The following is a 26240-nucleotide window of genomic DNA, read 5'->3' as shown; positions in this document are numbered from 1 at the left end:
GCCTCTCTAGATTTGGAAAGTTTTCCTCCACGATTTCATGGAATAGATTATCAATGCCCTTATTAGTTTCCTCACCTGGGATACTGATTATCCGGATGTTTGGGCGCGTAATGCTGTCTAGTATATCTTGTATAGTATTCTCATTTTTGGGGGTTATTTTCATAGTTTTTTTGGTTGTTTTTTCTAGATCAGAGATTTCGCCTTCAATATCCAAGATTCGATTTTCTGCATGGACTAATCTGCTTTTAATACTTTCGAGCAAGGTTTTGATTTCCTGAATGACATCCATCATCTCTAAGAGCTCCATTTGATTCTTTTTTATGGTGTGTATTTCCTCTTTCAGGTCATGGAAGAACTTCCACACCTCCTGGAACTTGTCGTCTCTTTTCTCCTGCATCTTCTAGAGTTCATTATCTCTCAGCTCTTGCATCTCGTTTAGTTTTGTCACTATGAATATTCTGAATTCTCTATCAGACATTTCCATGAGATCTACTGTACTGTCTGTGGATGATGAGGGATTGTTCTTTTCCCTTAGGAAACAGATATTTTCTCGATTTCTCATGTTTCTTGTGCCTCTGCGGTTGCTTCTGGTCATTCTGTGACAAAATCAGTCCTCCACTGTGCTCCACAATGTGGTAGCCACAGAAAGGTTAGGAGTTTAGATTTATAAAAAGAAATTTCTTCATTAAAGCAGGAGGTTCAATAAGCGATGAGAATTTCAATGACTCTAACAGTATGCAGATGCTTGGCTCCTGGGCACCTAGGCCTATCTTGTCTGAGTATTTCGGGAGTTGAGGAGATGGAGTTTAGAACATAGCTTCCCTCTCTTGTCATTGTTTCTGAAGGCCAGATCATTTGCTGACGTTTTTGTAATGTGGAAGGGTAGTTGAACATTCATGAACCCCCAGAACAGCAGCATCAGACCTGAGATGTAGGAAATAGAGACCCAGAGAGTTAAAGTACTCTTGGCCAAGATCACATGTGATCACATTCACCACAGAACCAGGCCTAGAACCAGCTCCTAGAATGAGGGAATTGAAGGCAAGTTCTATTCTCGAGGTCTGACTACACTTGGAGTTCTTTAAGCTTCACAGAGGGGGGTGGTAACAAGCTTGAGTGTGATGACGACACCCAGGCAGAGGAGAGGGACTAGAAAGGTAAAGGAAGTGGAGAGATGAAGAGGTGAGGTCAATACTACATATTGATTACCTGCCCAGTGCCAGGAACTACACTGGGTGCTTTGCCTGCATTGTTTTAATTAATCCTCAGAGAATTCTTCCTAGGAAATACATATATATTTTTCCATAGATATATAAAACAAGCCTGAAAAGATTAAATAAACTGCCCAACATCACAAAGACAACTAGTTGGTAGATCCAGGAATTAGACTCAAAGCCCTGAGGCCCATGTCTTTTCTAGGTGTATCTGCTTCTCCCGAGAGGCTGCTTCCCCCCATGTCTGTGGGCAAGTAGTGACGTTGAGCTGAGAGAACAGAAGCCTCCACAGAAGTGACAGTGGCCTTTATACTTCTTTAGAGCTCTCACTGGCTAGAGGGGCTACTGTGTAAACTGCCAGGAAGTATATTCACATCAATGGAAGGAAGGACTTTCTAGCAGCTGTTTTCCGTGCAGAACAGGATGACCTGTAAGTTCCCTGTCCCTGGAGGTATGTAAACAGAGGCTAGAAGATCACTGAGGGAGGTTGAAGAGGAAGGAAGGCTCTGGCCTCTAGTTAGGATTAGACTAAAGGACCTTTAACTGCCTCTTCAACTAAAAGTGCCAACTGAAAGCTTAGCAGGACAGTTATTCATTGGGCGGTCAAGAAAGTGGTGTCTTTTCTTCATAACAGCTGACCCTGATGAGGTTAATATGCACCACATTCTGTGAGTTCTCTGGCAGGAAACAGTGTCACCTGTCTATAGCCCTGTTCCACAGAGCCCACAAGATGGTGATGAACATTCTAGGAATAAGTCAACAAACCAGCAAATGAATGAACAAGTGAATGAATGAATAGCTGCACAAAGATCCTTCTAGATCTTTAACAAATAACGTGGGAACTGATCCTCATAGGGGATTGTGCAAGAAAAATTCCCAAAACTTTATTTTTATTTATATTATTTCTTTATTTTAACAAATAAATAAATAAATAAATAAAGGATTTTCTCTTAGGTGCACGCACTCACTAGAGAGAGACAGAGACAGTGAGAGGGAAAGTGAGAAATCACACCCCAGGGGGGATGACCATGCCTCAGTCCTTTCTCCTCCATTCTCCTGCTGGGATCTTGGACATGCATGCATGCACATGTACCCAGCATGATTTTGAAGCCACCAGGTCCGGGGCTTGAACCACAACTGGCCATGTGAGAGTCCAGCAACATAACTGTTATGTCATCTACTGGCCCCTCAAAACTTTATTTTTAAGTTTCCTTCTTGCTTCCATGAGTGAAAGAGACAGAGACAGTGAAGCACCCCCAACAAAATCTTCACACAGAGATCCACCCTCAGCCTCAGCCAGCTCTGAAAGAAGCATGCGCACATCAGAAAGTTTGAGGCACAGAACTTTCCCCCTCCTCCTTATAATACCTTTTAGAAACTCAAGAGACCCCCGCCTCCAAGTTACTCAGGATACAGTTTAGGAAATGCAGGGGGTCAAGACTATAGGCTTAGTAGGGGGAAAGACTCAGGTTCATTTCTTGTTCCCCACTCGCTGCTCTGAGTTTCAGTTTTCTCATCCATGAAACACAGGGGCAGTAACTATGTCATAGGATTGTTACAGGGTTGCAAGGAGATAATGGATGTGGCATGTCAGGAGTGGGCCCGTTACCTCTGCAGGCAAGAAATATGTGTGGGGGTCTATTTATTACCTCCTAGGCATTAAGTGTATTGCTTCGTAAGGTCATTGGTAAGGTGAAATGAAGTAAGATTTAAAATAATGTGCATAAGGTACTTAGCAATGTGGGGTGCCTCCCAAATGCAGGCTTGCCTTCCTACTTCTTCTCTCTGGGTGCTAGTAGCTAGCTAGTAGCAGATTTCCTGTGCCGGGAAGCCATCGACTACTTCGAATATGGAGCATTTCCCATCTGCTTATGGCTGTTCTGAAGAAGGTGACATTCTAAGCTTCATCAGGCCCTTGAGTTTTTAAGTAATTGAAGCGCTAAGAGTCTGAAGTGACTCACCCTGCACTGTTTATTCTGGTCTCGTTTGCACAAAAGAAAGGAAAATCACCAGCTCTAACCACCCACCGCAAAATGTTAGAGATTGGAATAGCTGCAGAAAATACTGAAAATAATTTTCTGGGACCGGTTTGGCTCTTCCTTACATGGGCAGGGTTGGAAAACATGCATGGCAGATCCTGAGTCATCAACTATTGTAGCCCCCGGTTACCACTGTGTCCCCCAAATAAGTGCTGGGGGGAGGAGAAAGGGAGAAGAGCTGCCTTGAGCAGCACTATTGGATTTACAGTCCGTGCTGGAAGCAAACAGGAAAACAGGTTTTACAATCCACAGTCGTTGAGTAAATACCTACTGTGTGTGTGTGTGCTGCCAGACACCAGAGAGAGGGAGGAGTTATGCCCTCCCCACTCCCAGAGGCAATGTTCAACTGATAATAAGGATGAGAATACTAATGTGAGCTCCCACATATTGAGCGTCTTCTATACACCGGGCACAATGCTTGGCACATTCTTTTTTTTTTTTTTCTGCTGTACTTTATTTTTTATATCATAGGTCCAGTGAATTAGTAAACAAGGAGGTAAAAGATGAGAAGGAAGTGTCATTTAATACAGAAGAGTGGTTTGAACAGGCAGATGTTAAATTTAGGTATTAGAGAGCTATACACAGAAACATTCAGGAAGCAGTTGGACTGTAAGGTCTGGAGATCAGAACTGTGATACGGACTGGGAAAGTGGATGTAGGAATGACCAGTATAAAAATGCATGGCACATTCTAATCTGTGTCTTCAATATAATCCTTCAAGGCAGGAATGATTAGCCACCTTTGTGGGAGGGTGAAGCAGAGACCCATTCATCCAACAGACTTTGAGTCCCACTGTGTCGGGCACTGGGCTAGACTCTGAAAATGCAACAAGAAATAGAACACAGGCTCTCAGCTGAGTGGGATGGTCAGGTGACTTTCCCAAGGTCACAGAGCAAGTAAGAAAAGCAGATGCGTGAGCCCAGCTCTCTGCACCCCGGACCTGTGTCCACCCTGCAGCATCAGAAAGCCACTTTGAACCTCACTTCAGTCAGGCTCCTGCATCCCCAAGGATAGGACATAAACTTTTACTTATCTCACTCCGGGGTGGCCGTTGCAGTACAGTGGGGTAGACAGAGAACACAGCCTGTAGTTCTGTGTCAGAGTCAACAGCATGGCTAATTTATTTTCAGTAAAAACATTGAAAAGCATGAATTGCACCATGTAGCAAGGAAGACTTTGTCTTTACTATTATGGGAGATTTTGCTGCAGAAATTACCATACTGTAAGGAATATCACAGGGCTGGGTTACCCCCAGAGGGCTTTGGTGCACACTAAGTAATGCCAGGCAGAGTTGGACCTGTCTCCTCTCCCAGGATCCAGGGGGAAAGCTGCAGTTCTGCATATACTTGGGCCAGAGGGTGGGCCTCACAGCTCTCAAAGGCTCTGGAGAGAGAGAGAAAGAAGTAACAGGTGTTGAGTGCCTACTCTGTGCTGGGTGCCTTACCTTGTTTAATCCGAACAACAAGCCTGCAAGGTGATCCTGTTTCTTCTCATTTAGAGAGGAGAAATCTGAGGTTCAAAGAAGATGAGCCCAAGGTTATCCAGGAAGAGGGAACTTGGATTCAGACCCAGCTGTCTGGAGTTAGAGTCTGGACTCTGTAAACCAAGCTGTTGATTCCTTTCTTTGGTTTACAAAGTGCTCTGAGGGAGTGGAGGGGATGATATTTAAATGTATTCGACATAGCATATGGAGGAAAGCAAGCATTCAGAAGACAAAGACTCAAGCTTCAGTCTAGTTTAGCCATCATAAACATCATGATGTAAAACAGACTATGTACTAATCACACTGAGCCTCCTCTGTAAAATGGGCGTGTGTGTGTGTGCGTGCATTTCACAAATATTGCCTTTTGAGGAAAGGCCACCTGCAGAAAGGAGCCCAACCCTTTATATCTCAGAGCTCAGAGAAATCACTGTACTTTTGGGATTTCACTTTCCACCATCCCTATTCCACCTTGATTTGGGGGGTAACCATCTTCCAAAGGAAATGCTGCCAGGAAATAGAGCCCTTTGCTGTCCAAGAGCAGGGACTCTCATCAAGCCAAGCCCAAGTCTTGACTTTGTTCTCCCATGTGAAGCAGCTAAGTGCCCACTGGGGGCCTTCTAGAGGTTGCAGAAAGGAGGTGGCTTCTGCATCTCCATAACTGCTGGTGGATAAGATATCCCTTTGGTCTGCGGGTATGTGTATGTGCGTGTGTGTATTTAAGTTTTTACATATTTTTAGTTTTTTCCTGAAAGGTTGTAATCTAAATTATATTTTATTCAATCAAATTACTTTTTAATTTACTCTGAATTTGAGCCTGCAAAAATACATAAATTAGCAATTTCAAGTGTTTCGATAGTCAAGCCAGTTATCTAAGCCAGAAACCTGGGAGTTCCTCCCTCTCCCTAACCCCCCCACATCCACTTAATTTGCAAAACCTGTAGTTATTGATTTAGCACCTAAATCTCCCTCCCATCTGTCCAGCTCTCTTCATCTCCACTGCCACCTCCCTCATTGTTTCTCACCTGTATTGAAGCAATCCCTGCCTGGTTCTCTCTGCCTTCACCCACACTGTCAGTCAGACCTCCCACTGCCTTACCTCCACTGCATAGCCAGAGTGATTGTCACTAATTTCCAGCCCAGTTAGGATTCTCCCCTCTTTACAACTCTCCTGGGGCTCTTCAGATTAAATCCAAACCCCACAGCATGGCATCTACAGTCATTCCCCACTCTTCTCCTTCCCCAACCATACTGCCCTTAGGCCAGGCCAAACTTTGGGGTGGCCCCATGAACCCATCATCATTCAAGGTCTCCCCTTCAAATCTCCACAAACACTTCTGGGGGCACCTTTCTGGCCCTGCCTTGCTGCCACCTCTTCATCATTAAGGATATTGCATCTATGTGTCCTGTCCACCACACCCCATGTTCAAGGGACCTGAAGGTCTGCTGACTTCAGACAGTAGAATTGGTTGGCTTTACTCCCCTTCCAGACTGTAGGCCACTTGCAAACTGTGCTTCATTTCATCATCCTTAGAGCACAAACTTGAATGAATGAATGAATGAATGATCACTCATTTGGTTTCTTTAATATGTCACTCTCCTGATGACCTCAGAGTTTTTGCTTAGACCTGCAGCATACTTAGCCACAGAAACTGAAGACAGAGAAACCAAAGTTACTGCCAATCAAAGATCCATCAGAAGTGAAGGTCACATGTCTCTGAATTTATCATAGGAGTCAATGAAAAAGTAGGAATAATTTATGAACTTTAGTGTTCATTTGACTTGAAAATTATTGGATTAAGTGCTGTAGACCTACATTTATTTGAAAGGACTTATTTTAAAAATCACTATAAAAGTCACATATATATTAAAAATATTTGATAAAATGCATTGAAAAGTCACCCATGATCCCACAATACAAACCTAAATACTAATAGGTCGATTTAATTCTTTTCCATCTTTTTTCCTCTATGTAAGCTTAAGGTTTGGAATTTGGACTTTTATTATTCTCAATATCGATTTGAGATTATTCTCCATGTCTCATTTTGCAAGCCACTTTTTTCCCTTAGAACATTAGCATTTTCATGGTATTACATACACTTCATTCAGTGACTACATAAAACTCCATTGTGTGGATGTTCCATAAATTACATCTCATCCCTCTACTGTTAAATGTGTTAGATGTTTAAACTGTTTCTACTTTTTTTTTTTTTATCCTTAAAAGTGCTGGAATATGCGATTTCAAGACTCTGTGAGGACACACCGCTGAATCAGAATTACTGAGTCGAAAGATAGGACCATTTTTAAGACTCTTGATGAATTGCCATATGATTTCCTATCAGTTGCCCTCCACTTATGTCAATTGGACACTGTCCCCAGCAGTGTATGTTTAAGAATCCCCATTTTACCGCACCTTTCCCTGCATGCAATCATTATTTTAAAATATCTATTCTATCTTGACTGGTGAGAAATCATTTCACACTGTTTTACGTTTTCATTTTTTGGATGAAGAATGAGACCAAGCATTTTCCATATGTTTACTTAGTAGGTATATGTCCTTGTTTGTGAATTGTGACAGAGCCTTTATCTTCATTTATAAGGAAATATCTTAGTAGTGAAAGAAAGCATGAGCCAGGCACGCAAACTCAATCTCTGCCTTCTTTGGCCAGCTGTGTGCTGCTAGGTATATGTCTGTAGGCCCCTGAGTTCTACCCCTTTGTCTGTGAAATTGGGATTCTAATCACTTGCAAATTTGTTGTGAGGATCAAGAAGACAGCAACTTTCACCCACACAGTATGGCCATTGGCACGAGGCAGACATGCAATGTTAGTTCCTCTATTCCTTCTTCTTCAGGACTATAGCTTCTGCCATTGCCTCAGAGTGACCCCTTAAGTCTCTGCTACTTAGGGACCAGTAGCATCAGCATCACAGGGAACTTGTCAGAAATGCAGAGTCTCAGGCCCCACCCCAACCTATTTAATCAGAACTGGCACTTTAGCAAGATCCCCATATAATTCATATGTACGTGAACATTTGAGGAACCTTACCTTATATTTACCTATTTGAGGGTGAAATTTTGCTTTCCAGGCACAATAACCAGCACCAACCAATAAATGAAGAGGTAGAATGAAGAGGTGCCTGGGAGCCCTAATGCACACTCCATTCTCACATGACTTCTCCCAGTCCTAGAGAACAGAGAGGGGGAGCAGATTTACCATGTTCCTAGAAGTCAGCCCATTAGCCTTCTAGCCAGCAGCTCAGTCTTATACTCTGTGCCTGAGAAAGGGGTGCATCATAGGGAGGAGCCCAGTTGGGGGTACAGGTAAGAGATTATAGATGTGGCAGGGTGTAGTGGTGGATATATTATACTGACATTCTAGAGTGCCTGGAGCTGCTGGCAGAAGCCTCAGATAGGAGTCAGGGATGCTCTTGGATAGCAGGTCCAAGCTTTGCCATCCAGGTCCCAGTCATTCTGCACAGGGAGTTACTCTGGCAGTGACACGGACAGGAAATTGGCCCTGAACATGGCAGAACACCTGAGTGAGGACAGAGAGGTGCACATGTTTTCCAGTCAAGAACCACCTGCTGTATAGACTCAGCCACTCCCAGGAACAATAGCAGCGGTACTCTCAATCTCTACTACTTGTTGTGTCTTATTGTTCTCTTAGTCTGTAGCAGGGAAGGGAATCAGCATTCCAGAGCCTGTACCACCTACATCTCCCATCTCATTAAACATTCCATCAACCATCTTATGAGTAACCCAATTTTCCAGCTGAGTAAATTAAAGCTCAGAAAGGTTGGCAGCTAGGACATCCAGCCTGCCAAGGGTGAAGGAGGGGAGCTTTCCAGCTCCAAAGAGCTCTTACTCACTCATTTGACAGATCAGGAAGCTAAGATTGAAAATGTTTAAGATACTTAGAGTCCCAAAAGAAGATGGTAACAAGACTTGAACAAGGGCCTAGAACTTCAGAAATCTAGGCCATAGTCTTTCAGTTAAGCCATGCCATAAACCACCGAGCTTTTTTCCCAGGTGAATCTCAACACTGTCACAAGGACTAGTCCCATTGGAACTCTGCCACTGCAACTTAGCACACTGACTGCTAACCTCATCGTGGTTCCCTTTTCTTCCCTCAGTCTGCCAGCCCCTCCCCTTTTTTGCAAGCTCCTCTTCCGAACCTTAAAATTTGCAGACTTCCAAGATTGGCTTCTGGTCTTTCCAAGCAGATATTTTGTTTTCCACCTTCAGTTCATAAGGCCGGTCTGTTCCTACCCACTGGCCCAGGCAGTGAGAGAAATCTTCCCAAATTAATGTGCATTGGAGCTTTCCCCCAACGGATAATTACCTAGCCTACAGCCTTGAGAGACCTCTGCAAGGAGCCCCAGGAAACTGTTTGCATAAAAGATTAATACAAATAATTTGCACAGAGAACATTTTGGATGCCCTCTTTGGTGGGCTCAATATTCTACCCAAACTAAGTTATATGATTGGTTTACTTAGCACAGAAATATGAAAATCTTTGGGCTGGCTCTGAGAAGTCACGGCACTTTCAGAAGTTCACAAAAATACAATGTTTCACCCAAGATCACACAGCAAGTGGCTGGCAGAGCTGAGACAGAGCCCAAGCACTGAACCTATAATTTGCCTGTTTCCATTTCATCAGTGGGGCAAAGGAATGCTTGTACTATTATAGATTGCATTGGTTCAAAATGAACTCAGTGTGGCAAAGAGGAGTGGGATAATGGGAAGGGGTGGGAGCAGGACACTCTGTTCAGACCTCCTTTGCTTAGAGAGAGTCAAGGAAGCCTGAAGAGCCACCATATTCCTTTTTGTGTGTGATGTCTTCTCACGACATTCCATTTCTTTCACACACTGACATCTTGATTCAATTCTCTTTCACTTGCTTTGCAATGTGTATGAGTTTCCTCTTGCTGTTTTAATGAATTGCCATGAATTTAGTGACTTAAAACAACAGAATTGTATTCTCTTACAGTTCTGGAGATCAGAAGTCTGAAATGAGTCTTGCATGGCTAACATCAAGGTATCATCAGGGCTGGTCCCTTCTGGAGGCTCCAGGGGAAAATGTGTTCCTTACCTCTTCCAGCTCCTGGTGGCTGCCAGCATTCCATGGTTTGTGTCTGCATCCCTCCAATATCTTCTTCGGTCATGACATTTCTGACTCCTCCTCTGTCGTCAAATATCCTTCTGTCTCCCTCTTTTAAGGACCCTTAGGACTACATTTGGTTTACCCAGATAATCCAGTATAATCTCGATTTAAGAACCTTAACGATCATATCTGCCAAATTCTTTTTGACATGTAACATAACACTCACAGATTCCAGGGGTTAGGATGTGGACACCTTTGGAGACCATTATCCAGCCTATCATAGGTAGTAACAGCACAGTTAAAAGACTACGAGCTTTACAGACAAACAGGATTCACATCCTAGCTCAGGGGCCTGTTAGCAGCATGTCTCTAGGCATGTTTTCAGCCTTCTGGAGGCCCCTTTGTTTCCTTTTCTGTAAAATAAGTAAAGTCACAGTATCTCCCTTTCCAAACTATTGGTGAGGACCAGGCACGATCAAGTCTCAGCATTTTAGCTGGCGCACTCTAGGTATTTAATATGGCCAGCTGGCGATGCTAGGGGGATTCTCAAACTCTTCTTCACTGGAATGGAGGGTCTGTTGGTCAGTCGCAGCCTCTCTAATTTTAAGGATTCAGCAAATACTCTCAGGATGCAAGAGCTGATTGTGCAAACAGATCGAGCCTCCGTTATCCTGGAAATTGAGTTAGCACCAGGTCCATTTGGATTAGCTGGTAATGGAAGAGGCAAGGCACTGATCTATGGTGGGAGAATTCTGAATAAGCAAGCCTGGGATAATGTAATACTGGCAATAGATGGAAGGAGCTGCCTCCCTGCCCATTTGTCTGCTGAGAAGCTCCAGCAGGTCGGATCTTCACTTTGATTTTTTTTTTCTTTTTTTTCATTTAAAGGGATGTTTACTTGTCTTTAGATAGGGCATTTTCACTTTGCTAGGAAAAAGGAAAGGGTAGGGGGAGACCAACTACCTCTGATCTTCTAGCCACCAGTTTCAACTTCCTGAATCTCTCATCTTCGTCAGCCCCATTACTAACTCGCTGTTTTTTGAGACTCAGGTCTCTGAGGTCACCTTGGAAGTAATATTCCCCAGTCTTCAGTGTGTGCTGGTTAATGTGGAACTGGCTTTCAGGAAATAAGAAGTCCTGATTGCCCATTCTTGTGGTGTAAATTCTCCCTCCATGGCTGACTACAGCTACCCATGTGACATCACTGAACTCTGAACTGCGAAAGGTGAGTACAGTTGGCCCCCCTGAGCTTATGCAAGTTGGTTCAGCCTTTCTGCTGCACACCTTCACCCTCATTCCTCTACCAATGACTCTTCCCATGAGCCCCTTGCTTCACGAAGGGGCATGCATGTCTGTGCTATTGCATACCCTATCCTTAGGTCCTGGAATCGTGTCATTTTTCACCAATAAAAATCTTTGTTCTTCAAGCCTGGACTCATTAAGTCCTCCACATGAATTAATCCTCTCTTTCTCTGCTTCCCCACAGGGCATTACTTATGCCTTTATTTGGCATCTCTTTTCAACATGACTTGTAGTTAGTATACAGCTAAGTCATTAAATGTCTGTCTTTCTTATCAAAGCCAGAAAACACACTGGATCTGGAAAGGCGCTGACCTTAGTCAAATCCTTCTACCTAGCTGTGTGACCCAAAGCTTATTAGTTTTACAACTGTAAAACCAGGGTACGAAACCACAGCTCATATTCTTTTTGAAGAGTTACTATGAGGGTATGTCCAGAGTACCCAAGCCAATGCCCAGCACACAGTAGGGTGGCCTTTGTTAAAAATGACAAGGACTTTCCTTGGAGGGTGGAACCAAGGCTCTTTGTCTAATCCCGCATTCTCTGGCACTTGGAAGGAGCTTGCTCAGCCAGGGTTTATTGAAATGAAATCCCCCCAGCATGTGCAATGCAAATAGCAATGAGAGAACTGTGCTCTGAGAGGTCTGCAGCTGGCCTCCAATCTCACCCATATGGGATGAGCTCTCACAGTCTCAGGGATTCAAGCTCAGCCTGGGTTTGAGGTAGGGGGTGGAAATAAGAGTGCAGATGGAGAGTTTTCATGGTGGTTTAATCTTGCAGGCATCATAGATCACTCGCAAATGTCAGAAGTGATGCACACAATTTAGAAAGCAGACAGGAATCGGAAGATATTAAGATATTTACCAGACCACGTGAGGGAGAAGGCTCAGCTCAGATGCAGCTCATATTTTCATTAGCAGAGGCTGAGTGAACTTGAGCGGCTTAAAGCCTAATAGAAGCCTCCCATTTTCTTATTTAGGATTTGAGTGCAGTTGCTTCATTATACAGTGTAATGCAGCCTGATGGATGCTTGGTCCACCGGTATCTGTGAGTTGGAGAAATGTGGGGGACATTGGGGACTGTAGCATCTGAAATCTTTTTTACTGCAGCATCTTGGATTGGATCCCAAAGGGTGTGAATGACCCCACCAATGGGTGGGAGCTTTTGTTGCATACACTCCCAAGATTTGCTTTTGTTTCCTATTTTACTTCAGGACTAAAGTTAGAAGTTTGGGAGTCTGTGCTCAAGGCTGAGACAGATGAAGTCAGGAGCTGTTGCCTATTTGGGGATAGTTCATGGGAAGCCAGATGGAATAGTTATACCAGAGACGAGCTCTGACTGGTCAAGGAGGTCAACAGACCATGTGATGTCAGAACAGAGGAAATTGGAGCTGATGAGGTCAGGTGATTCAGTAAGCTCAGTCCAAAGATATTGGCCATGTTCATGCATGCATTTATTCATTTGTTCACTTAGTCTCTTATTTATCCTTTCATCTAACAAATATTTATGGGGCACTTAACATAGGCCAAGAACTGAGAATATAATCATAACCAAAAGACATAGTAGCTGCCCTCCTATAGCTCTGGGTAGGGACTCTTAAATAGTGGCAGGTTTGTCCCCCAGAAGACAACTGGCAGTGTCTGAAGTTATTTTTATTGTAATAATTTGGGAGCGCTATTGGCATCTGGTGGGTTGAGGCCAGGGATGCTGCTGAGCATCCTGAATTGCACAGGACAGCACCACAACAAAGAATTATGCAGCTCAACTGTCAACAGTGCTGGGGCTGAAAAACCCAGGCCTAATCGTTTAGGGTAGGACGTTCCTTTTAATGTGACATGTATTCTTCTGCCCAAGGGCAAATTATTTACATGACCAACCAATATATTTGCTCATAAATTGGCAAAATGTAAAACTAAAGCAATTTCTAAATAAAATCTTAATTATAATAGCAATGAGAATAATAGCCTTTATCTCTTTGACATGAAGAAGACTGAGAAAAATGATCAGAGGTCTTGTTTCAGGGATGTTGAGTGTACCCCACACAGGATGCCAGGTAGAGCAGTAATCAATACAATGGACTTTATGGGCTTCAAGGTTATGGTTCTGACTCCCAATCCTACCCCTAAGTGAGTGATGTTGGACCATTTACATAACTGTCAATCACACATAGCTGGTTCAAATAAATCCTCACTGCATTATTTCATTTACTAATTTTATAAGATGTTTTGCCTTAGAGTGTGTGTGCTCTCCAGAGAGAGAGACAGGAACAGTGAGAGGGAAAGTGAGAAATCACACACACACCCCCAGGGGGAATGGCCATACTACGATCCCTTACCCTCCATTCTCTTCCTGGGATCTTGGGCACGCAAACACACTCAGCATGATTTTCAAACCATAGGGTCCAGGACTCAAACTGTGGTTGACCATGTGGGAGTTCAGCAACATAACCGCTATGCCATTTGCTGGCCCCTTCACTCCATTATAAAAAGGCAAATGAATGCATCAGCCCTCACACTCTAGAATTTTTCACACTTCTGTCCATTACTGTCTTCTCCTTAGCTTATCATTTATTCTTTCGGCAGATGTTTATTGAGCATCTACTATGTACCAGACCCTGTGCTGAGGCTGCATCAGTGAACAAGATCAACAGTGTCTTTCATTTAAAAAATAATTCTCTTTGACTCAAAATGGATGAATATAGAAGACTTAATATTGAGTGAAGTGAGCCAGACTTTGAAAGATGCACATTGTATATCCCTACTCAGTTGGTACTGAGTGCTACGGCAGAGGTTGAGAGATCTGAAGATGTGATGGTGGAAAGGATGGGTGTGGATGCTAGAGACTGTAAGGGGGCAGAGTGGTTTGAAGAGAGTGGGTAGTGGAGGAGGGGTGTGAGATACAAGGGGAGGAAACATTTGACATATGGAAAAATGTACAGTTCTCTGTTGGATTAAATAAAATGTAAAGGGGCAAAGAGGATCCCAAATTTGCCCTAGAACAAAACCTTTTACATATGAAATTTGGCTCTGGAAATGGAGTAACTTGGTAATAGGAATTTTAAAATAGTAAAAATAAAAATAAATTTCATTCTCCATTTATAATTTTTTTTAAGTTTATTTATCTATTTCTTCCATGGGAGAGACAGAGAGAAAGAGAAGCACCCTCGACAGGGTCCCCATGCTATGATCCACTCCCAGTCCTAGCCGCCTTGGATCCCTGGCACCCACTCCCACATGGATCCAGTCATGCCACCACTGCCCTGGGCCCACATTTTTGATGGATAGCAAGTTAACAATAATGGTGATAATAATATAACAATAAGCAAATATTCTGCAGATACAAATTTTATGATGAAAATAGAATCAGGTGATGTCATAGGATGTAACAAAGTTGGCTGGTGAGCAAACCAATTTATAAGGAGGTCACTTTTAAGCTGAAACCCAAAGAAAGTAGAAAAAGTGAGTCAGGCAAAGCCCTGAGGGGAGGGGGGGAATCATTCTATGCAAAGTGCCAGCAATAATAATGATGTCCCAAGGAAAGGGTGAGCTTCATATGTTGAGGGGACTGAAGCCGCAAGACTGGAGCCCTGAAGTCTGGGATGGTTTAGAGCGGGTGGCAAGGACTGAGTAAGGAGTTTAGATTTTGCTCCAAGATAACAAGGCAGTCGAAGAAGGAAATCTAAGCAGGGAATCTTGTGCCCATTGTAGATAGATTAGTCAACTTGGAATTACACTCCTGACTTTAACCTTAGCAAGTCGTCCAGCATGAGATTTATAGTGTATTTCCTCTGCTTCTTCTCTTCAACATGGTTGGTAAGATACCCGTCTCCAAGCACTCCTTGGTCTCCATGAAACAAACACATCAAGGCTCATCATAACTCCCATCCCTTTGGCTTCTCCCATCAGAAGGCTGGAGATGGGACACATTCTCTCATGTGTCCTTTCATTCATCCACTTACCCCAGAAACCATCACTAAACCCAATTTTAGTCTAATTTGCCTAGTAGCAGATCCTGAGAAAAAAAGGACAAGTAGTTTATTTGGGAGATGATCTCAGGAAACAGACAAGGAAATGAGACAGGGAAGAAAAGTAACGCAAAATACTTGTTTCTGGTTAATAATGCTAACTTGATTAACAATAATCTAGTTAGCATCTGGGCAACTGGAACCCAATCCCATGGAAAGCTCTGGGATCCAGCGTGGAACTTTCATCTCCAAGATACCCCACATGATGAAGGCTGAGGGTGTAGGAGTGTTGAGGTTCTCCTAAGACTCTGGTTGAGGGCAGATCCCAGGGGCACTTACTTTCCAGTGCTTCTGGACAAAGAGTGCTCTTGTGGTCAGACAAAGCCATGGGGGTCAGGGGAGGGGGTGGATGCAGGTGCTGATCATTGAAAACTGGGCCAGTGTGCACTAAAATGGTTAAGTCCAAGGGCATCTGGACAGAACACTGACAGCGTCTGTTCCAAGCCACTTTTACCGCCCAATGCTTGCTTGATGCTAAGAATACGTAGGTGTAGATGGTCTGGTTTCTCCTCTCCAGGAACTGACAATCTGGCCTGTTTCCTTTCTTATCTATAATACAAATCTAATAGTAATAAGTCCTACCACACTGGGATGTTTTGAAGCTTTGGTGACATGACACATATGAAAACCCTGTGCAAATGAATTGTGGGTACAGACTTTAGATGTTATTATCATTGCTCAGCAAGTCATTTTACTTCTTGCAACCTTAGTTTCTTCCATCTGTCAAATGAAAATAGGAATACTTGCTCTGTTTACTTCAGACAGCCATGATACGCTTTAAATGAAACAAAGAATGAAAAAGCGCTAGAACACTATTGAAATGTAAACCACTGCTCATCACCTCCATCCATCTTCTTTGCACTAAATGAATCCTTTGTGGACAGAGAGCTTGTGTGATCCTCCTTTATAAACCCCTCTGCTCAGACCAGGTAGGGTGCCTGGCATGTGATTAGAGAGCAGCAAACCATGGTTGAATTTAATGGGATGCCACTTCCATTGTCAAGTGAAATGGGCAGGGCAGGAACCATGAAACTCAGGTTATAGATGAGGAAACTGAGGCTCAGAGAGGGAAGGAAAGTCATTCTGTGAGGATGGGACAAAGCCAGGAATAGGACCCCTAACCTCTTGGCTTCAATGCAGTGAGCGCTCCACTACCACCCCTTGGAATGACTCAGGGGTGGGCATACTCCAAAAACAAACAGAAAAAGGTTGATATTTCCTGGGGGCAAACCAGTCTGCTAACCTTCTGATAATACTGATCTCCAGTAACTCATCCAAGGTAGCCTTTCCAATCTGGAGGTATCTGAATAAACCTGGAATTTCATATTGGATCCATATTTCATATTTGCATACCCTCGGATCCTCGCCTCCCTGCTCCCCATCAGAGATGAGAACTGATGAAAGGATATTATGCTATTTGATGTGGACACAGCGGAGAGGTTTGAGGAGATAGAAAGGGGAAGACAACCCTGCTCAAGGACAGTCCATGGACAGAACCAGTCACATCCTAGAGGTCTGTACTCACACTATGCATGCCAGTGAGAAATCCCTTTCTGGGCATGGCTTTGGGCAAAAGGCTGAAAGAACCTTGGTTCAAATCCCCCTGTTCACCTCATTGGACTTTATGAAGATTAAAAAGGATCATAGGCTCAGTCACAGTGGTGCAGGCACTAGGCACTGTTGTGCAATACTGGAGGCCATAGGGGTAGGCTCCAGGTTTGTGTTCCAGGTCTGCCTGAGCACCTGTGGCATGTTCATGATTCTGACAAAGCTGCAGGGAGGATCCCAGTGTGAAAACCGTGCTGGGGGAATGAGAAAGGCCTGTCTCTCTTTGTCTCTCCCTCTCTCTTCATATGTAATAAACTTTAAAAAAAAAAAAAAAGATCCAGCTGTAATGCTAGCTCCCTGAAGTGCAGGAGGCTACATAGCACCAGTGGAGGGGTTGGGGCGGGGGGGCAACCACATATGGACACCCAGGATCTTGAGAAGCTGGAGGGAAAGGGCAGGAAATCACAGCCTGACAAGACACTATCAACGGTGCTTTCTCTCTGCCTCCCTCCCTCCTCTTCAGATGTAATAAAATTAAAAAAAAAAAAAAAGATCCAGCTGTAATGCTAGCTCCCTGAAGTGCAGGAGGCTACATAGCACCAGTGGAGGGGTTGGGGCGGGGGGGCACACACATATGGACACCCAGGATCTTGAGAAGCTGGAGGGAAAGGGCAGGAAATCACAGCCTGACAAGACACTATCAACGGTGCTTTCTCTCTGCCTCCCTCCCTCTTTCTCTCTCTCTCTCATGTGCACATAAACATACTTTCTAGCATAAAAAGAAAAAGGACTAAGAAAAAAATGGATCATGAAGGCAGAGCAGCTAGAGGGGGGTCTGGCACGTAGTAGGTGCTCCAAAGTGATGTCCCCTGCCTCCCTCCAATTCTAGAACTAATCATGCCTAGCCCATCGGGTCCTTCAACCTTGTCATAGAATAGGTTGTAAGGATTTATGACGCAATACCAAGCAAGCATTTCTGTTTCTTGGGAAGTAGGATGCTGCTGTTTTGAAAGAAAAAAAAATTAAAATTTAACGTTCTTCCTGTCATCTAGGTCTGAGTCTCCAGCAGGCCTCCTGTGGCCATCCTGCATTTTTATGACCCTGGTGGGTTTCATCACAGGCCCTCATTCTTAGAAACTCATCTCCCATCCTGACCCTAAGAGCGTTTGATTTGAAACATCAATCAGTTTAGTTTTAGTGTTGGGCTCCCTGTTTACACGTAACTGCGTACACTCCTCCTGCCAGATCTGAACCATGGTCTCAGAATGGGATATCAGGGAGCCTGCGTGGCCCCGGAAAAAAATAATGAATGTCGTCAACCCAATGTAATTGTCTCCTGCTGCCATCACATGGGAACGGTATGCCAAGAAAGGACAGCCTGCACGGCCCCAGCCCTGCAGCATGCTGGGAGCTCTGGTGGGAAGAAGTGATGTCACATCACCAGACCAGCATAGAGGTATCGAGACCCAACCAGAACTGAAGGGCTGGCTCTCTCCAGAAAGAGACCACCAGTTGTATAAAGTGTCAGGTCCAAGGGATTTTTGCCCATTCTAATCAAGCATTTCCCAAAATATGTTCAAGTTGTTATGGATATTATACCTACAGTCAGATATATATATTTGTGGATAGTATACCTACAAGCATATATACACATATGAAAATGCTAAATTATAATATGATAAATGCTTTTCTTTCTGGTAGTGCTCATTAGAACCTTTAATAAGTAAATTTGTTTGTAGGAGTGGAATACAATATGTAGAGTCTTGTCCAGGATTTATGACGCAATACCAAGCAAGCATTTCTGTTTCTTGGGAAGTAGGATGCTGCTGTTTTGAAAGAAAAAAAAATTAAAATTTAACGTTCTTCCTGTCATCTAGGTCTGAGTCTCCAGCAGGCCTCCTGTGGCCATCCTGCATTTTTATGACCCTGGTGGGTTTCATCACAGGCCCTCATTCTTAGAAACTCATCTCCCATCCTGACCCTAAGAGCGTTTGATTTGAAACATCAATCAGTTTAGTTTTAGTGTTGGGCTCCCTGTTTACACGTAACTGCGTACACTCCTCCTGCCAGATCTGAACCATGGTCTCAGAATGGGATATCAGGGAGCCTGCGTGGCCCCGGAAAAAAATAATGAATGTCGTCAACCCAATGTAATTGTCTCCTGCTGCCATCACATGGGAACGGTATGCCAAGAAAGGACAGCCTGCACGGCCCCAGCCCTGCAGCATGCTGGGAGCTCTGGTGGGAAGAAGTGATGTCACATCACCAGACCAGCATAGAGGTATCGAGACCCAACCAGAACTGAAGGGCTGGCTCTCTCCAGAAAGAGACCACCAGTTGTATAAAGTGTCAGGTCCAAGGGATTTTTGCCCATTCTAATCAAGCATTTCCCAAAATATGTTCAAGTTGTTATGGATATTATACCTACAGTCAGATATATATATTTGTGGATAGTATACCTACAAGCATATATACACATATGAAAATGCTAAATTATAATATGATAAATGCTTTTCTTTCTGGTAGTGCTCATTAGAACTTTTAATAAGTAAATTTGCTTGTAGGAGTGGAATACACAATATGTAGAGTCTTGTCCATTTTTTTTTCAAGTTCAAACCTTTCTTTTTTTATTTTTTTCTTCCCAAAGAATATCCATGGGGACCAATGTTCCCCAGAACATATTTTGGGATTTGCTGACCCAGGCTGGCAGCATGTCCAAGGGCATAAGGCAGGAGTTTGTAGGCTGTGCTTTTCTCAATGTCAGGCCGTGCAAGGACATGCAGGGCAAGGCTTTGGAGACTGAGGGTCAGGGCCTGGCAGAGCATCTGGTCTGTAAAGCCAGGCTCTGTTTCCAGCAGGGGCTCCAGTTGATAGCTGCTGAGAGTGGAAAGAGAAAACTGCAGGCCCCACAGAGCAAGGATTAGAGGAGAGGGGCTGTGTCTGATGCTCAGCTGGCAATAGAAGGTTCTACATCAATAAGGACACTTGAATGTTGCAAGTGAGAAGATGCCAATCAAACTTGATTAAGTAAATTAGAGACTTTATCAGGTCATGTAACTGGATAGTCCATCCTAGTAGACGGTTCTGCCTTCAGGCAAGGCTCGGTCCAGGGATTAAACTCTGTCACCTGAATAAGGTTTGTGCCTCCCTGTCCAGCTTTGCGCCCTCAGTGTTAGCTTCATTCTTGGTTCTAGAATGGTTGCTAGAAGTTTCAAATTCTACATCCTTCCCAGCTTCACATGCATCAGAAATGAAAGTCCATTTTTGCAATGGTGTGTACATGCATACACACACATACACACACATACACACACACACACACACACACACACACACAATACTAGAACTCAGTTTTATCAACTATACAATGACAATAACCAGACTTAGGGGAAAGACCCAGCACTGGTGAAAAGAACATGACTGAATGTAGGGTCCCTGTCAAAGTTATTGTCAGAGTTAAGGTGACTTAATTTTGCCCTGGTGCCCCTCCCTCAGGCCTAACGAGTAGAAAAGAAACTGAAGACCACACACCAAATGCCAGCTACTGGGTCACTGGAAAGTCATAATGCATGAGACCACCAGTTGTATAAAGTGTCAGGTCCAAGGGATTTTTGCCCATTCTAATCAAGCATTTCCCAAAATATGTTCAAGTTGTTATGGATATTATACCTACAGTCAGATATATATATTTGTGGATAGTATACCTACAAGCATATATACACATATGAAAATGCTAAATTATAATATGATAAATGCTTTTCTTTCTGGTAGTGCTCATTAGAACTTTTAATAAGTAAATTTGCTTGTAGGAGTGGAATACAATATGTAGAGTCTTGTCCATTTTTTTTTTTCAAGTTCAAACCTTTCTTTTTTTATTTTTTTCTTCCCAAAGAATATCCATGGGGACCAATGTTCCCCAGAACATATTTTGGGATTTGCTGACCCAGGCTGGCAGCATGTCCAAGGGCATAAGGCAGGAGTTTATAGGCTGTGCTTTTCTCAATGTCAGGCCGTGCAAGGACATGCAGGGCAAGGCTTTGGAGACTGAGGGTCAGGGCCTGGCAGAGCATCTGGTCTGTAAAGCCAGGCTCTGTTTCCAGCAGGGGCTCCAGTTGATAGCTGCTGAGAGTGGAAAGAGAAAACTGCAGGCCCCACAGAGCAAGGATTAGAGGAGAGGGGCTGTGTCTGATGCTCAGCTGGCAATAGAAGGTTCTACATCAATAAGGACACTTGAATGTTGCAAGTGAGAAGATGCCAATCAAACTTGATTAAGTAAATTAGAGACTTTATCAGGTCATGTAACTGGATAGTCCATCCTAGTAGACGGTTCTGCCTTCAGGCAAGGCTCGGTCCAGGGATTAAACTCTGTCACCTGAATAAGGTTTGTGCCTCCCTGTCCAGCTTTGCGCCCTCAGTGTTAGCTTCATTCTTGGTTCTAGAATGGTTGCTAGAAGTTTCAAATTCTACATCCTTCCCAGCTTCACATGCATCAGAAATGAAAGTCCATTTTTGCAATGGTGTGTACATGCATACACACACATACACACACATACACACACACACACACACACACACACACACACACAATACTAGAACTCAGTTTTATCAACTATACAATGACAATAACCAGACTTAGGGGAAAGACCCAGCACTGGTGAAAAGAACATGACTGAATGTAGGGTCCCTGTCAAAGTTATTGTCAGAGTTAAGGTGACTTAATTTTGCCCTGGTGCCCCTCCCTCAGGCCTAACGAGTAGAAAAGAAACTGAAGACCACACACCAAATGCCAGCTACTGGGTCACTGGAAAGTCATAATGCATTTTTTGCATAGGAAAACCCAGAAAATATGTCATGATTTTTCCAACATCCCAATATCAGCTTGATTCAAGGCCAGGTAAGTACTTATTATCTCCCAAAATCCAGGGCTCTCTGGCATGAGCCAGATTAGGGCACATGGCTTCCCTGAGGACTCTAATTGGACTCTAATAATCCTTGGCCCTCACTTAGATCTTGGACCTGCCAGAGGCAGTCAGACCTTAATCTCTACCCAGCCCCCAACAGTGGCCTGCTCCATACACCAGAGATAGAGTGGTAAGCCACCCCCAGCCAGATCCCACCCTGTGGTGCTCAGTCTGTGTGGGCAGGGAACAGAGGAGTGAGTGCCCAGGTCTGCCCTAAGTGTCTACAGGGCAAGCCAGATCCCAGACCAAAAAAAAATAAATAAAACAAAGACAAAGCCCATCACCCGCTCCTGAAGGATATTACCATCCCCCAGAGTAAAGAGAAGCCAGTGAAGGTCAGACTCTCCCCAACCACAATTCAGAGTAACATCTTTCCAACTGGGTATAATAAAAAAAGGGGACACAGACATGGATGCTCCAGCCTCAGCGCTTTCCCAGGAGGGCAGAAGGACTGGTGAGAATCCCTCCTCTGTCCATGGGAATGGACACATGAGGAGGACACGCTCCCAACACATCATTCTAAGGAGGTCCAATTTCTTTTCCTGTGGGCTCCAAAGGAGCTGTGTGGCTGGACCCAGGGTGGAACCCAGGACAGGTTGGGTGGGAGGGGTTGTTTCCCAGGACGGCTGAAAGAGAGTGGCTTGAAGTACACGAATATATACATTTGAAGCACAGGAATATACACAGACACACATCACTATGTGCCTGGTACTGGGCTTGGCTCAGGCTGTCCAAATCCATGTGACATGACCCTGGCCCTCGGGTTGCTTCCAGGAAAACCATGGTGCAAATGCTGAGGGAGCCACTTAAGGAAAGGGCGGAGGGTACACTGAGAAGGGAGAGCCGAGGCCTCCAGGGCAGATTCAGAGAGGATGTCCCAGATGAGGGAAGACTCAAGTGTTCCAGCCACAGAGACACAACACCACTCCCCTGGGTCAGGCAATTCCTGGCCAAAATTCCTGGCCCTGTTCCCTGGGCTCTGCCTGAGGATTTCCTGGTCCCCAGTTCTGGTCAGGATCTGCAGCATCGGTGCCAAGTTGCTCCAGCTGTTAGAAAGTGTTTCTCTAAGCCCCCTGGCCTTGCTTGCTAACAACAACTGTCTTTCCTTGTTCTTTCGCCAAAAGAAGCCAAGGACTATCTGTCTTGCCTTTAGCATTGATGAAGGTTCTGAGCTCACCAAAGCCAGTACCACGTGCCACCCTTTTTCTATGAATCTAAGTGTCTCTCTCTTTTTCTCTCTCCCTCTCTCTCAGTGTGTGAGCGGGAGGCAGACGAATGGGTGCCCACCTGTCCTAGGTGTCCATGGGCAGGGCATTTCCGAGACAAAGAGCAAAAGGCAGAGCCATTGCCTAGCCCTGAAGGACATTACCACCACCTCCACCCACCCATTAAGGAGCCTCAGGTGCAAGCCCCACATGAAAGACTAAAGCTAAATAAAACAGAAGGAGGCCACATAGTTACTTGCATTATTTAGGAAGATAATTACAGTGAAATAATCACAATGAAACTTCAATTGTATCTTAAAGTCACATTTTCTTTTCCTAGAAACTTACATTAAAATAAATAAATAAATAAATAAATAAATAAATAAATAAATAAATTTCAAAAAACATTTAAACTTTTTTAAAGACATAGTCAATGGAGAAATAGGATTCTGAGCACATACATTGGCTTTAGATTTTTACCTTGTCCTAAGCTGGTTGCCGAGTCCAGCTACAGCCAGTGCCCAGAGGAGGCACTGACCTGCTGGGAACCATGCCAGGGGCACCCAGATTAGGAAAACAAACTCTGGAGTGTGGAGTAAAGTGTCTGGGCCCCCACATGCTGCCCTCCATCTCACATTTAATTTCTTTTTGCTTTGAAATCCTATTCAAAACATTCCCTAGAGAGAATACTACTCTTGCCTCTAGCAGTCAGTGGTCCCAAACAGCCCATCATCGTCCTCCCAAATGTACCACACAGAGTGAATCCACGCTGTTCCCATGGGGAGTGACTACTGTTCCATTAGTGATGCTGTGGTCAAGATGACAGACACACCTCTGGTTGGGGAGCCTGTCTGCATCACTGGCATTTGCACCCCCTCCACTAGAGCTACTGAGGTTGGCTGCTCCCCTAAAGGAAACATTCATTCATTCATTCATTCAACTAATTCATGTTTAATGGACACCTACTGTGGGCCAAGCACTGCAGTAGGCATGGAGGACACAGTAACAAAACAGACCAAAATCCATGCCCTCCCTGCTCGGAGGAAACAGAAAATAAGCAAGACAAATTAGTAGGATGAGCAATAAGTGCTAGGAAGAAAAACAAATCAGGGGAAGGAAATATTTGTGGAGAAAGGAAATGTTAGATATAGTAGCCAGAGAAGGTTTCCTCTAGAGGTGGCATTTGAGAAAGACCTAGGGAAGTAGGGAACTAACCATAAGGTCCAGACAGAGGAAACAACCAACACAAAAGCCCCAAGGTGGAAGCTTCCCTTGAGAATCCAAACATCAATGGAGATGAGATTGGCACTCAACAGACCAGATTGGTAAGGAAGTTGACATTACTCTGAATGTGACAAGCAGCTCTGGAGAGCCTGGAGCAGAGGAGTGATGTGATTTCACAGAATCACTGCCAGAGTTGTGCTAGGAATACACTGAAGGGGCAAGAATGGGAGCAAACAAGGAGGTGGCCTCTGAACAGCTGAGAGGAAGTCATCTAGATAGGGACACCATGGAGGGAGGGATGGGAAGGGGCCATCTTCTGAGTCTATTTTGAAGCTAGAGCTAAGACCATCACCACAGCCAGACTCGATATATGGTATGAGAGAAGTAGCAGGGACAATAAAGAGCTTTTCACCTGAGCGATGGAAAGTTGGAGTGTCCATCCACTAAGCAGGGAAGGACTGGAAAAGGAGCCAGACCTCCTGCTCCTGGGAAAGAGCATCAGGAGCTCAGCTTTGGCCGGGCTTAGACATCCAGGGAGATGGGTAAGTGAGCAGTTGAGTGTGTGTGAGTGGAGGTTAAGGGAGTAGGCTGAGCCAGATTTATTGATTATGAGTCCTCTGCGTATAGATTGTTTTTAAGCCTCTGAGATAGGACAAGATTCCCCAGGAAATGAGAGCTGAGTCAACACAAATTGTTGACTCTCTGCCAGGCACTCTGCTGGCTGCTCCACACACACACGTGCAAGGTTGCCTTCAGAACTAAGAGAAGAGGAAAAGCATTCGTTGCTGGTGGAGGGAAGCTCAGGGGTTAGAGACAAGCTAACCTTGCAGGTCTTTCAGAGAGAATCTCTGGCTCCCCCTAGGGTAAAAGGATTATTCAGGATGAGATGATGATGAGAAAGCTCTCCAGGGAAAGGGAACAGTGTATGCAAAAGCAAACAGTAAGTGCCTGTGTATGAGTGAGAGGGCACAGTGAGGCCAAGGGAAGGAAGGAGATGGGAGACAGGTCTTGAATGCATCTCTGGGGAATCTGGACTTTGTCTGGGGTCCACTGGGGTCCGCATCTCTGGGGAATCTGGACTTTGTCTGGGGACCACTGAAAGATTGTATTCATGCAAATGTTATGGTCAGGTTCACTTTAACCATCAGAATCTGGGACACGTGACCTGTATCAAGGTAGGAGGTGGTGGTCGAGGAATTCATGTGGAAGGAGTCATATAAGACAGAGGAGCCCGTCAATTGCTGAGCCTGCTACTTGTTCGTGGCACAGTAACTTCTCTGAGGCTAGAGGTGTGTTTGCCCAGGGCAGAGCCATGTTCAGGCTCACGGGAAAGAAGAAGGGAGTGATGTGGCTACAACACTTTATGTTCATTATTCTTTTGACCCCCCAAACTACTGCACACAAGGTGTGAATCTATTTTATGGAATAGCCAATGAGGTCCAAAGTCACCCTAGTCCCAATACTAGGAGCCAGGCTTTGAACTCAGGTCTGTGGATGCCTCCCCTAATGAAGCATTTCTTAGTGAACACTCTCCCACCTACCAAGAGCACACTATCTGATGATTAAACATGTTGGCTAAGTGCTTCTAATGCCTCAGCCACAGTTGTCCTTTCCTTGACATGCTGTGGATAGAATTTAAATATTGTCTTTCAAATCGATGTTCATTTTATTAGCAGGAAGCATTTAGAATGAGCCATTACACCATCATGGGGGCTTTTATTGTTGGTCCTTAATAAATGTTTGATGCCCAAAATGGTTATGAGCCCATGGTGTGGGGTTGGTCCCACCTGCTCCCTCCTCTGCAATCTCTGCCATAAAATTAACTGATGTATTTGTTAATAGACTTATCATTTATCCTACTTTTAGCTGGCATGATGCCAGAAAAATAAAATAAGCATATCAGAGGAACTACAGAAGGTTGTTTAATGATAGCAAAGTTGAAATGAAAGAGCAATCCTTCCCACTGGCTTGTTCTCACGAACTAGGTCTCCAAGGAAGACAGCTAAGGACACAGTCAAAGCCTGAGCTCTGAATTCAAACTTAGTTATTTGTTATCTGCAAGGGGATTGTGCATTTTAGCTCCACACATGTCTTACCCTAGCTGTGGTGGTGACATTTTAAAAAGGTCTTTTTTTATTATT

The 26240-nt window shown here is 44.2% G+C and overlaps 1 protein-coding gene across 1 annotated transcript in view; it reads left to right on the top strand.

Moving 5' to 3' along the window:
- The window catches only part of ASIC2 (acid sensing ion channel subunit 2), a 312420-nt gene that overhangs the window by 84130 nt on the left and 202050 nt on the right, over positions 1-26240 (top strand). The window lies entirely within an intron of this gene.

The sequence above is a fragment of the Tupaia chinensis genome, unplaced genomic scaffold (genome assembly GCF_000334495.1).
Source record: "Tupaia chinensis unplaced genomic scaffold, TupChi_1.0 Scaffold000407_1, whole genome shotgun sequence".
In the NCBI taxonomy this organism is placed as follows: domain Eukaryota; kingdom Metazoa; phylum Chordata; class Mammalia; order Scandentia; family Tupaiidae; genus Tupaia; species Tupaia belangeri.
Note: the sequence above shows the minus strand (reverse complement) of the source record. Positions and strands in the feature narration are given on the sequence as shown.